Source organism: Rattus norvegicus, chromosome 1 (genome assembly GCF_021556685.1).
Source record: "Rattus norvegicus strain SHRSP/BbbUtx chromosome 1, alternate assembly SHRSP_T2T, whole genome shotgun sequence".
NCBI classification, from domain to species: Eukaryota; Metazoa; Chordata; class Mammalia; order Rodentia; family Muridae; genus Rattus; species Rattus norvegicus.
This window is the reverse complement of record NC_141534.1, coordinates 27,925,815-27,939,758: the sequence shown is the minus strand read 5'-3', so window position 1 is coordinate 27,939,758 and position 13,944 is coordinate 27,925,815. Positions and strand designations below refer to the sequence as shown.

Below are 13,944 nucleotides of genomic sequence, written 5' to 3'. Positions count from 1 at the left end.
CAAAGCTTCTGTAAGGCAAAGGACACTGTGGTTAGGACAAAACGGCAACCAACAGATTGGGAAAAGATCTTTACCAATCCTACAACAGGTAGAGGGCTTATATCCAAAATATACAAAGAACTCAGGAAGTTAGACCACAGGGAGACAAATAACCCTATTAAAAATGGGGTTCAGAGCTAAACAAAGAATTCACAGCTGAGGAATGCCGAATGGCTGAGAAACACCTAAAGAAATGTTCAACATATTTATTCAAAGGGGAAATGCAAATCAAAACAACCCTGAGATTTCACCTCACACCAGCGAGAATGGCTAAGATCAAAAACTCAGGTGACAGCAGATGCTGGCGAGGATGTGGAGAAAGAGGAACACTCCTCCATTGTTGGTGGGATTGCAGACTGGTACAACCATTCTGGAAATCAGTCTGGAGGTTCCTCAGAAAATTGGACATTGAACTACCTGAGGATCCAGCTATACCTCTCTTGGGCATATACCCACAAGATGCCCCAACATATAAAAAAGACACATGCTCCACTATGTTCATCGCAGCCTTATTTATAATAGCCAGAAGCTGGAAAGAACCCAGATGCCCTTCAACAGAGGAATGGATACAGAAAATGTGGTACATCTACACAATGGAATATTACTCAGCTATCAAAAACAACGAGTTTATGAAATTCGTAGGCAAATGGTCGGAACTGGAAAATATCATCCTGAGTGAGGTAACCCAATCACCGAAAAACACACATGGTAAGCAGTCATTGATAAGTGGCTATTAGCCCAAATGCTTGAATTACCCTAGATGCCTAGAACAAATGAAACTCAAGACGGATGATCAAAATGTGAATGCTTCACTCCTTCTCTAAAAGGGGAACAAGAATACCCTTGGCAGGGAATAGAGAGGCAAAGATTAAAACAGACACAGAAGGAACACCCATTCAGAGCCTGCCCCAGATGTGGCCCATACATATAGGGCCTATCCAATTAGACAAGATGGATGAAGCAAAGAAGTGCAGGCCGACATGAGCTGGATGTAGATCTCTCCCGAGAGACACAGCCAGAATACAGCAAACACAGAGGTGTATGCCAGCAGCAAACTACTGAACTGTGAATAGGACCCCCGTTGAAGGAATCAGAGAAAGAACTGGAAGAGCTTGAAGGGGCTTGAGACCCCAAAAGTACAACAATGCCAAGCAACCAGAGCTTCCAGGGACTAAGCCACTACCTAAAGACTATACATGGACTGACCCTGGACTCTGACCTCATAGGTAGCAATGAATATTTTAGTAAGAGCACCAGTGGAAGGGGACGCCCTGGGTCCTGCTAAGACTGAACCACCAGTGAACTAGATTGTTCGGGGGAGGGTGGCAAGGCGGGGAGGATGGGGAGGGGAACACCCATAAAGAAGGTGAGGGGGGAAGGGGATGTTTGCCTGGAAACCGGGAAAGGGAATAACACTCGAAATGTATATAAGAAATACTCAAGTTAATTAAAAAAAAATCCTATGAAGACAAAAAAAAAAAGAATATGTCTATGTTTTACAAAAAAAAAAAAAAGAAAGTGTTCTAAGCTCATTTTCGCACAAAGGAGAAGTCAAATACAATGGAAATTTTCAAGAATATATCTTCATTTAGCTCTATTCTAAGTTCATCACAGCCAGGTTCACTGATGTAAATTCATCATTTCATCATATTTTGGCTTTGACTCTTGATCATGAAGAGATTTTGCATGTGGAAAGGATCATTCTTTTGTTTTCTTATAAGTCTCCTTAAAGCAAATGTCTTTTTTTTAACTTGACAATATCATGTGGTGCTGGAAAATAGGCATAATAAAGCAAATAAGGAGACAGAAAACTATCCAGTCTGATTGAAGAGGTGCAACAGCATGTGTGCAATATAATAAGAATTACTTGACTCATTCAAGTAGAGTTAGGCTCTAACATTGGCTTGACATAATAAAAACAAAGAAATGTGAGGAGAGGGAAGAGAAATACAAAGGTAAGCTTAGCTCAGGTCTGGGGATACAATGCAAAGAAGCCAGGAACACTGGGGTTTCTATGTGTAATATGTGAAGGAAAATATGCAATAAGACATTTATTACCACCTCAACACCATTTAAAGTGACTTTTTGGAAGGAATCAACCATGAAGCAAATTCAGCAGGATGACTCCTGTTTTGTGTGGCAAGAACCGAGAAACATAAGCGTAAATGTGCTTTGGGAAAAGGAATCATGCCATAGTGAAGCTCATAAAAGTTCTGTTTTCTAAACAGTTATAAACATGAAACGAAACTACTGATATTCTGTTTGCCCATAGTGTCCAAGCTCAGGCTGCGACATGTCCCTTTTTGCCAAGATCAGAAGTCAGAGTCAGTCCATTATGTTGGCCTTCATTGTATCTGGAGAGCCAGTATTGGGCTACACTTAGCAACTCTGGTAGAGGTGTCTAGATGGTCACTGTGTAATACTCCTTAATTGATAGAGCCATTTGGGACCTCAGGAACATAGAAGTAGTGCTGACTATCCTATCAGCACAGCCATAAGGCATAGCCATAGTTTCCATGGAAACCAACAAGACCAGAATCTAGAGACAACAGCACAATAGTGAGATGGGAGATGATGCTATCCACTAAGTTCAGCCCAAAAGGTTCCTTTTCTGAATAAAAGATTTTACATATTATGTAGGAGTTGACATTGTGTTTGAAAAGTAAGTTTATGTTCACTGTATGATCTACCTTTTTCTTGACCAAACCCAAGTCAGATTTGAAGTTCCCCCAGTGGAAGCAATCTCCATTCCAATCTTCAGTTAGGGATATAGGCAATTTTACACAAAGAGTTGACTATGGCATACTGCATGTGAATGAGATATGAAGGCAACAGCCTAGCTGTCTAAGCCAGACATGCAGCCTACACTTGTAGGTGAAGATAAATTATGATTCCATTCCACAGAAAGTCAGATTGTTGGAGGGTAAAGTAATAAACAACTTGAGAAAAGAAAGCAATGTAAAGAAAAGTGTAAACACTTGAATTGTCTCTGGCAGTGAGGACCACTTAGTCCTAGATAACATCACACCATCTTGTCTAATTTTTTTTTTTGTAAGATTTCAGGCAAACATACCAGAAGTCAGAAACAAGGCCTATAGTTCCCTGTTGTCTGTTCTTGTGTGCAATGACCTCTGAGCGATGCGTTTAATATTACAAATGTCTATGCGATGGGTAGTCCCTCCACTTTTAGAGAACTGAGATGGCAGGGGTTTTGTTCCTGGGAAATGGACTCAAAGCCTCTTGAGATTGGTGTGTAGTAGGTGTTCTGGGAAGTACTCTTCAAAACCTTTTAGAGATTAAAAAACCCCAAAACTAAGAACCAAAAAACTGGAATTTGTAGAAAAGCAATGACTTACAATATTTTGAAGAGTCTGGATTATTTTCTCTGGGAGTTCTAGAGGCCAGATAGACTTCTGTGGGAGTTGTTTCAGATTGGGTAGGACATTAATTCTGAAAACAACAACAAAACAAACAAACAAAGAAACAAACAAACAATTATCTGTAAAGTCAACAGTCTCAGGGAAGTGAGGTCACTATCAAAAGTTAGATAGCTTCTAAGTAGACCAGCTGGGGCAGTTCTCTCTGCATCCTGACTCCAGACCACAGTCCTGGACAAGGGTTACACGACCTCAGGATAAAGAATAGAGCCTGTTGTCTCCCACTGAACACTGACCTAATGGGCAAAGTAAATATGCCCACACAATTCTTTGAAATAAGCATATGACTATTTTTGATAATGAAAGAATAAATATTGCAGTAGCTATCCAATTTAAAATTATTTATTTATTCATTCATTCATTCATTCATTTACTGGAAAGTGTTTAGACACCTTTTTTGGCATTGAAATTTCCCATTTTGTGTAACTCCATGATAATCTTAGATGAAATTTTTCTTGGGTGTTATGTTAGCTGACTTTTTCTTAAATAAAAACCACAAAATCATCCCATTGTGTTAAATACTTTCTCTTGGAGTAACACATGCCAAAATAATAAACATAGTGTGACTTCTGTTACTTGCAGAGTTCTTCACCTAATCCACATTGGAGCTCTGTAGCCAGAGCATAAACATCGAATCTGTGAATCTGATGGGTTACGAAGATTTGCTTCAAGTTAGAGTTGGTGGTCCAGACTTCCTGCATTATCTGGATCTTCAACTCCTCTACCCATCTCACCCAGGCTCTGCATCTGGCAGTGTTTTCTTCTTTGTAAGTCAGCAAAGGAACCAAGTTCAGTGTGTGTTCAGTGAGAGAGGAACAGAAGAAACCACTGCAAAAAGGGATTGGAAGTCTTAGCTCCCATGAGCACCTAAGAAAAATAACTGCTCTTGGAAGGGAATTAAGGGTTTCCGTAGAAGGGATTATCTGTTTTCTTTGGATGTATTCAGTTAGTAGTTAAGGTGATGTGGGTTTGGGTACCAAATTAGAAGCAGTACCAGAAAATATTGATCCTGCAACTTGTGAAAAGTATTAAACAAATATGAGTTTATATCTTGATGCTCCCATAAGTCATAATTTTTATTTCAGTTACTGGAAGATTACTTGATTATTATTATTTGAAGTGGGTCCAACTCAAATAAAGTTTGTGTCAACAATTTCACTTTTGGTGGCAAAAAATAAACTACACAAAAGGGCTGAGTCTATTTTTCTTAACTTCCCTTTCCTTTTTGGTCACTCAGCCAGAGTTGAGGAGGTGAGGTAGTGGAAAATGTTCTTTACACGTGAGTGTATGGACTGGGTAGGAAAGAAAGGGAGGGTTGGGGAAAGGGGACCAAGAGCAAGTGTTTGCTGTATCTGAATATGTTAAAAAAAAAACTGTAAGCAAAGCTTGTTAAATAACCCAAGACTCTTTAGACTAAGGTTTGGCTTAGGTTGTAGTAGTTGTTATTTCAATGATGTAAGTCTCACACACTGCCTGTTGGGGGATATTTTTTGAGACATTAGTCAGACTGTGGTATCTCTATGGCAGAAGTAAGAATCCATATCCTCGAAGCACGAAAGGCTACAGCTCTTGTCCGGTATGCCTGGTTTCTAGCATGGTTAAGAAAATGCCTTGTTTGTTGGGAATAATATCCAAGGATATGTTGTTGCCGATATTAAAGGTAGACTTTGTTAGAACAGAAGGATGGCTCAAGAAATAGAGACTGACATTTTCTTGTATAGCAATTTAAGGTTACCATGAAAGCTTTTTGTCTTAGTTAGGGTTTCTATTGCTATTAAACACTGTGACCAAGAGGAACTTGGAAAGAAAGGGTTAATTTTATGTTACAATTTGTAGTCCATCATTCAGGGAAGTGAGGGCAGGAACTCTAGGCAAAAACCCAGGGGCAGGAACTGTTGGAAAAGCCATGGAGAAACACTACTTGATGACTTGTCCAGCTGCTTTCTTATAGCATTCAGGACCCCATTCCCAGGAGTGGCACCCCTCACAGTAAGGTAATTCCACATTAATCAGTAATCAAGAAAATGTCCCACAGTCTTTCCCACAGTCTAATAAGGACATTTTCTCAATCCTTTCCTCTTCCCAAATGACTGTAGCTTGTACCAAGGTGAGAAAGGATAGCTAGAACATTGTTTTTAGTAGAGTTTAAGATACAATACTGTTTTTAACAGGGTTCTTCCATAGCTAAGAACCAAGAATATTGAGTTTAATAAATAATTAGTTATACTGAAATACTAGCATTAGAAATCTTACCACTTGGCAATAATAATCCTTGTCATGAGCGTTATCATGTCTTAAGGCTTGAGGACCACAGAAGATATTCAGAAATGGAAAAGACAATCATTTTTTTCATGCAGTAATGCTACAAAAATTAAGAAAAAGCTATATATACTTGTCTGAACAATTATTAGCCTGAATTTACCCAAGTAGACAAGCATACAGGTCAATAGCTATTACACGAATTATTTTCAAATTTGTTCATATATTAAAGACAGGAACAAACAAAACATTGAAAATCAGGAGTTTGATAAATAAATTATAGATAATAAATTATAAAACAAACTTATAATAGAGTCACATTTTAATATTAAAGTGGGATGGAAATATGTGTATCTATGTGTCACATATATGTAGATATATATAACTTTGAAACATTCAAACCCATAGAAAAGTTGAAAAAAAGGTGCAAAAATATCTGCTGATAATCTTTTCCTGTGTGTGTGTGTGTGTGTGTGTGTGTGTGTGTGTGTGTGTGTATCTGTCTGTCTGTCTGTGCCCTCTTCTATGAGCAGGAGTATTTTTTTTCACCAACCTGTTAACACCTTAGGAAAATATGATGGATTTTATAACATGATTTGTGATTTGTAAGTTTATTTATCTTGTTTGTATTATTTTCCATAGCATTTTTTTCTTTTCTGGTCCAAGTTCCAATGAACTTTTGTTTTGGGCATTGATATCACCAGTTTTCAGGAGCCTCTGAACACTGTCCCTTGTATTCTTAGGGGAAATTCTAGGTGGACATCCTGCAGAATGTCCTGTTGTGTTAGTTTTTCATTGTAACAAAATCCTTGAGAAAATCAGTTTATGGAGGGAAGATTTACTTGGCTCCTGATTTCAGGTCCATGGGAGTCTCCACACAGAATATTGCATGACAGAGGACTTAGAAGAGAACAAAGATGCTTGCCTCTGGACACCTAGGAAACAGAGAGAAACAGAAACAGAGGGAACTCCAGATGAGATACAGTTCCTGAGAACACACCTCTAGTGATCGCCTACCTCTTCTAACTAGTATTTTCCTTTAAAATTTCTACCACTTATAAGTAGACCAACAAATTACAAATCCATCAAGGAGTTAGTGTACTGCTTGGCTCAAGACTCCCCATCTCCTACCCCCACCCCAGTCTAATTAATTCTCAGTGATTAGGTTAGCCATCTGGTCAACCAAGTTTCAACACATTGGCCTTAGAGACTATTTCATACTCTTTTGAATTAATGTTTCTTCATGATGGAGGTATATTGAACATTTCAGATAAGAGCACCTTATAGGCGAGATGAATACCTCTCAGTGCATGCCACCAGGACACATATAGGTCTAACCTATTCAGTTATTGGCAGACATAGACTTGAGTTTCAGGAGTGAGGAATACATAACGTTTGAAGGCACATTTTGTTCCTAGTGAGTACTAAGGATAATATTTTCAAGCTATAGATGTACCTTTAAACTCTACTAAGTATAAAGAGTTATTTTGGAGATCTCAATTGTATTTAAAAAGTTGTCTGCATATACAGGGCAAAAGTCTGGAAATATCTGTCCTCAGGCATTCTAAGGCATTCATGATAGTTATGTTGAAATCGTATAAATATAGATGGATTTTATTATTCTCTATTTTATATGTTTTCTTTAGTATTTTATGACAATAACTATATAGATTGTATACTTTGGAAAGATAATCAAATGGGTTAGAGGTAGGCGATAGTTTACAACCTGAATTTCGCTAACTCTCTTTCCCTCCCTTCTTTCCTCCTTCCCCCTCTCCCTTTCTCCCCTCCTCTCACTTCCCTTTATTTGTCTGTTTTCTTAAATTTATTTTTGAGCTAGGATACCCCAATATGGCACATTCTGGCTTAGAACTTGTGATTTTTTTCCTCATTCAGCCTCCTGAATACTGTGATAACAAGTGGACACCCATTGACTGAGCATAGCTCAAATCTGATTATTATATACAGGTAAATACAGAACACTTGTTTTCCTTTGCAGCCTCTGTCCTTGCTCTGATGACATTGGCATTTAATACATTGTGTGCTCGTTTGGATCCACTTTAAAGAAAAATACCAGCTTCCACTTGCTATATATCCCTAGAGAAGAACAATTACATTAATTCAAAAGTGGAATTCCTTGTTTTTCCCCAGAAATTTAAAACATGTATTTTAATAAGCATGGTGTGCCAGTCATATAACTCAAAATAAAGTCATCATATGGTTTAATGCATCTGCTTGCTTCTTGCTTCAGAGTTTTATAAAAATGTTATGACATTGTCTGTCATTTATGTATCATTCTCAGCAAATAATACATTTTGCTATGGATGAAGACGACTTGATCCCCTCGCAGATTTCACTTAGCTATATCAATAAAGAAGCACACTTTATTTGAATAATCACTAGACTCTTTTAAGTGAAGGAATGAGCAACATAAGCTCATGCTATCTGATGACACCAAATGTCAGGTGGCGGGAACACTGAGAACCAACAGCTATGGCTCTAGGGTAAGTCATGGGAAAATGTGTTGGCTACATGACAGACTTGAAGAAAACCAAGTCAACTTGCAGGCTCATGCTGCCTCTGTTATGGACACAAAACCTGTTGTTGCTGGAAGCAAAGGCTACCAGAGGCATTCCGTGGAAGCTGACCAGGCAGGAGGCGATGGTGTTGGGCTCTCTCCTTAGGGAAGGTTTCATTTCATCACTGGGAAAGCAGACAAGCTGGTGCAAAAGGAAACCCACACCTAGTAACTGATACACAGCAATGGCATTGTGCTGGGAGATCAGACAAACAGGGCCAGTGGAATATTGCATTCCATTTAACTATAAGCAGGATGTGAGGGATTAATAGGGATTTTTGGAGTGAGCAGTCTGAGGCTGAGAAGTATTGACTAGCTTAAGAAAACTAAAGAGTTTCATATGTATGTGCCTGTAAATAATAATGATGATTAAAATCATAATTAATCATATTAATAAATTGATTATTATTAATTACGAGATGAGTCTCAAGTAACCCAGTGTGGCTTTGAACTTATTATGTACCTGAGGATCACCTTCAACTCCTGATCCACTTGTCTACCTTTCACTGGTGTTGGGATTACAGATGTGCAACATTTTACAGTTTTGTGTAGTGCTGCAGAATTGAATTCAGGGCTTCAGGTTGTTGGACAGACTTCTAGCAACTAAGCCATACCCCTACTCCCCATATATTCTTCCAAAAGTAAATACTCTAAGACAAGATTTCTGGAGAATGTGGGAAGGCTGACTCTAGGGAAAAAATGTGACTAGATTTAGGTATTATTTTGGTACCCAATTCCTACTTAATGGCCATCCTCACCATCACACCATCCTCTTTCTTTAGGCTATATTTCTTTCACTAAAGAATCTGTTCTTTGTATATTTGAATTCAATAAGCTTACTTCAATAACTCTCAGCAGAGTTGGAACAGATTCTATACTCAATGCTGGAAGATGCAATGAAATTCTAAGTTATTAATAGACTAGGTATATGAACTTGAGCAGACCCCAACCCCTCTGAGTTTTGGTTTTACCCAGAAAAAGGGAGAAATAGAAGCTAGCAGTTATTATGTGCTCTGTGTAGAATAGCTTGTGTTGGTCGTTTAAAGCCTCCAATATCTAGACATGATGGTAACACACAGAAATTTAGAAGCTTAAGGAAACTGAGGATCATCCTTCAAGAGAGTTTATCTAAAGAGAAGAGTAAGTTTTGAAGCTGTGCTTGTTTTCCAATGTGTTACCCTGAGCAGGGCTCAGTGTTTCTTGTGCATACTCACAATTAGAGCCTCTTGGCTGCACCCTGAACTCTGTAAGTGGGAGCTATATGTGAAAAACAGAAAAGGACTCCTTAAAGTAACTGTTGTAAGAAAATGAAGACACCCAGAAAGGCTTTTAAACCTTTGTGGAAATATAACACTAATGGCAGAAGAGAGGCATTTTCTGCATGGTGAATTATAATGAAGTTTGTAGAAGTTTATTCTTTTTATATTTTGTTGCCACTTCCCTGTCAAGAAATGGGAGCCACTTCTTCTATTGCCTTGAAATTGGACTGGCTTTAAATACTTTCTAAATTTTTTGAGGTTATAATATAATCATATAATTTCTTCTTTCTCTTTCTTCCTTCCTAACTTACCCATATATTCCTCCCCCATTTCCTTCAAGTTCATTGCCTCTTTTCCCACTAATTGTTATTGCACACATACATTTACATGTGTATGTGTATGTACTTAGATTTTCCTAAATAGAAACCGGCCAGTTTATATAGTGTTACTCATATGCTTATTTTCAGTGGTGGCTATTTGACACTGAACAGCCAATCAATGTGCTTTTACCTGGGCTAGACCACCTCTCATTTCCTAGATTTCATTTTTGATTAATAGAATGTGATCTAAGTAATTTTCAGAAAATGGTTATAAGAAGCCTTACAGTTTTCCATTTGCATGTGTGTATGTATGTGTGTGAGAGAGAGACAGATAGACTCCGGTAAAAGAAGTTCATCTTTTGCAATTTATTTATTTTCTTTATTTTGTGTGTATGAACGTTTTGCCTGTATGTGTGTCTATGTATTAATTGTGTGCAGTGTTCTTGAGCTAGAAGAGGCATCAGATACCTTGAAGCTGGGGTTATGAATGGTTGTGCATTGCCACATGAGTGTTGGAAATAGAACCTGGGTCTTCTGGGAAAGCAACCAGTGCTGTGAATCACTGAGCCATTGCCCCAGTCCCAAAAGGTTTATCTTAAGATCACCACTAATGAAAGCTCCTTTCTATGTAGAGGATTCCTGGAGGGTGAGATGCATTATGGAGAAAGAGACCAAAGGGCATTAAAGTGCCAAACATCTAAATGCAAAATCATCTGGACAAGGACTCCCAGTTCCTATCTACTCCCTGGTGATGCCCTGAGGAGAGAGAGGGACAAGGCACAGAATCCAGTTCTTACATGGCCAATATGCAAAATCAAGAGCTGTTATAAATAAAGTGAATTTGAGATGAAGAAGTATGTCGCTTTCAGTATTCCAGAAGTCAGATTTAAGAATTGTCTCAAGGAGTGAAGTCGAACTTGGATCTGGAGCCAGGTGAGATCAGATTGGGGATGCTTGCATAATGAATGCCAACCAGTCAGCTCTCCCTGTTCCACCATTTGGGCAGAACCAGTCCATCTACCTGGGGTGTCATCTGTGTAGTTATGGTGGGCAACCAGGACCTGCAGCCCCTTCTACTCCCTATGGAGCCTACAATGGCCCAATGCCAGGCTATCAGCAGGCACCTCCTCAAGGTGTGCTGAGAGCCCCACCTCCTTCAGGGGCACCTCCAGCACAGATCCCTTGTGGTTAGACTACATAAGGCCAATTTGGGCTACTGCTCACTGGGTAGGGCAATGGCAGTCTCCCAGTGAGCCAGGCTAATCATGTGTCCCTACCCATGTGCTCTGTCCCCAGTACCACCACCACCACCACCTATGTACTCCCCTCAGAAGCAGGTTATCAGTTGCAGCAAAATGGTTCCTTTGGACCAGCCTAAGGCCCCCAACCTAATTATGAGAGCCCATATCCTGGAGCGCCTACCTTTGGCAGTCAGCCTGGGCTTCCTCAGCCATTGCCTCCTAAGCACCTGGACCCTGTTGCCATCCCCAGCCCTATTCAGGTTTGTGAAGATGATAGAAACAGCCAGGGTTCAGAGAAATTTGTTACTGGTGTACGGGGATAGGTGCCACCTTTAGTCAACACTAATTTCCTGGTGAAAGACCAAAGGAATGCAAGTTCCCATTACACTCAATGCACATCCTACAATATCCCCTGTACATCTGACATAACTAAGCAGGGTCAGGTGCCTCTGGCAGCTGTCATCAAGCCACTGGCAAGGCTGCCCCAAGAGAAAGCTTCACCATATGTTGTGGACCATGGTGAATCTGGCCCCTTGCACTATAATCCCTGCCAAGCATACATGTGCCCTCTCATGACATTCATAGAGGGAGGGAGGCACTTCCAGTGCTCCTTTTGCAGCTGTTTCAATGATGCCCTCCTCCCCCATCGGGATCATACTGGCAAATGTGTGGATGTTTATGACTATCCTTAGCTGTCTCTGGGATCTTATGAATTCTTGGTTACTGTTTATTACTATAAGAACAATAAATTCCCTAGCCCTGCCTTCATCTTTATGATTGACATCTCCTACAATGCCGTCAGAACTGGTTGTTCAGCTTCTTTGTGAGGAGCTCAAGTCACTCTTAGACTACTAGGGTGGAGCAGAAGAGTCAGCAATCGGGTTGGCTTTGTCACCTATATTAAAGTGCTCCACTTCTACAATGTGAAGAGCCCCTTGGCTCAGCCACAGATGATGGTTGTATCTGATGTGGCTGACATGTTTGTGCCACTGCTGGATGGCTTCCTAGTCAATGTCAATGAGTCTCAAGCTGTTATCACCAGCTTATTGGATGCGATTCCAGAAATGTTTGCAGATACAAGAGAGACAGAGACAGTATTTGCTCCAGGCTGGGATGGAAGCTCTTAGGCTGCCGAGTGTGCAGGAAAGCTGATTCTGTTCCACAGTCCCTGCCCATGCAGAGGCCCCGGGAAGCTGAAGACTAGAGATAATAGCAAGTTGATCAACACAGACAAGAAGGCTGTTTCAGCCTCATACAGATATCTATCAGACTCCGGCCAAAGAATATGTGGCCTGAGGCTGCTGCGTGGACCTCTTCTTCCCTAATCAATATGTCGATGTGATCACACTCTCTCTTGTTCCTCAGCTCACTGGAGGCCATGCCTGCTTCCAGGTGGAGAATGACCAGGGACGATTCTTGGGTGACCTGCATCGGGATGTAGAGAAGGTGGTTGGCTTTGATGCTGTTATGCGGGTTCAGACAAGTACTGGTATTCGTGCTGTAGATTTCATTGGAGCTTTCTACACGTACAATACAACAGATGTGGAGTTGGCTGGATTGGACAGAGACAAGGCAGTGAATGGAATTCAAGCATAATGACCAGCTCAATGAAGAGAGGGGGGCCCTACTACAGTGTGCCCTGCTTTATACAAGCTGTGCAGGGCAGTACCACTTCCGCATTCACAACCAACCCCTAAACCACTGTATCCAGTGGCTGATCTGTATCGAAACTGTGAGACTGACAAATTCATCAACTACATGGCCAAGTTTTCATACAGGGCTGTTCTGTAGTCCTGTGAAGACTGTCCGTAACAGTCTCATCACCCAATGTGCCCAGATCCTGGCCTGTTATAGAAAGTACCATGCAGGTTCTTCTGCAGGACAGTTCATTCTTCCTGAGTGCATGAAGCTACTCCCTGTTTACCTGAACTGTGTGTTGAAGAATGACGTTCTGCAGCCTGGAGCTGAGGTCCCTAACTACTGAGGACTATGTTTTCCAGCTGGTTTCCTCCAAGCATGTGACTGAGACCAATGTTTTCTTCTACCTTTGGTTTTTACCACTGATGAAGTCTCCCCTTGATAGTACCACTGAAGCACTAGCAGTTCAAGCCTCTAAAGAGCTTTTTAGCAGTGGTGATATATGTATTTGCTGGACAATGGGCTCAACCTCTTTGTCTTGGTGGGAACAAGCATTCAATAGGTATTATCCAGAGCCTTTTCAATATCTCCTCCCTCAGATCACCAGTGACTTGAGTGTTCTGCCAGTTCTGGATGATCCACTGTCTAAGAAAGTTCGGGGCCTCATTGACAGCTTACAGGCACAGAGAATGCAATACATGAAGCTTATCTCGGTCAAACAGGAAGAAGAGCTGGAGATGCTGTTCAAGCACTTCCCGGTGGAAGCCAAGAGCCTAAGTGGAGGTGCAGCCTATGTGGACTTTCTCTGCCATATGCTCAAGGAGATTGGGCAGCTGCTGAGCGAAAGCAAGTGGCTTAATGGCATAGGGTCCCATGCCAGCTTCCAGGAAGAACCCCAGGATGACAGAGAAAGTGGGATAGTTCCATATCTTATAAGTCATGTAAACCTCAGTTGACTTCTTGGGGAGGGGGGCGAGATATAAGGAGACACCTTGTTTCTGGGCTCAAATAACCTACCATTCTGTCGTGTCCTGCTAATTGAAGGTGCCCCAGGCCCCTTACTCTACCCTTTCTCCTGCTAATCCTGTTGTATGTAGTTTCTCAGTTCACTGTATATGATTTGGTGTTGGGGATCTGGAGGTAGCCAGGCCCTGGCACAATGTGACCCTTTGG

The 13,944-nt window shown here is 40.7% G+C and overlaps 1 pseudogene; it reads left to right on the top strand.

Annotated features, from left to right (window-relative positions):
- Window positions 1-10,935: 10,935 nt before the first annotated feature.
- Window positions 10,936-13,727, top strand: Sec24c-ps2 (SEC24 homolog C, COPII coat complex component, pseudogene 2; annotated as a pseudogene).
- Window positions 13,728-13,944: the final 217 nt, after the last annotated feature.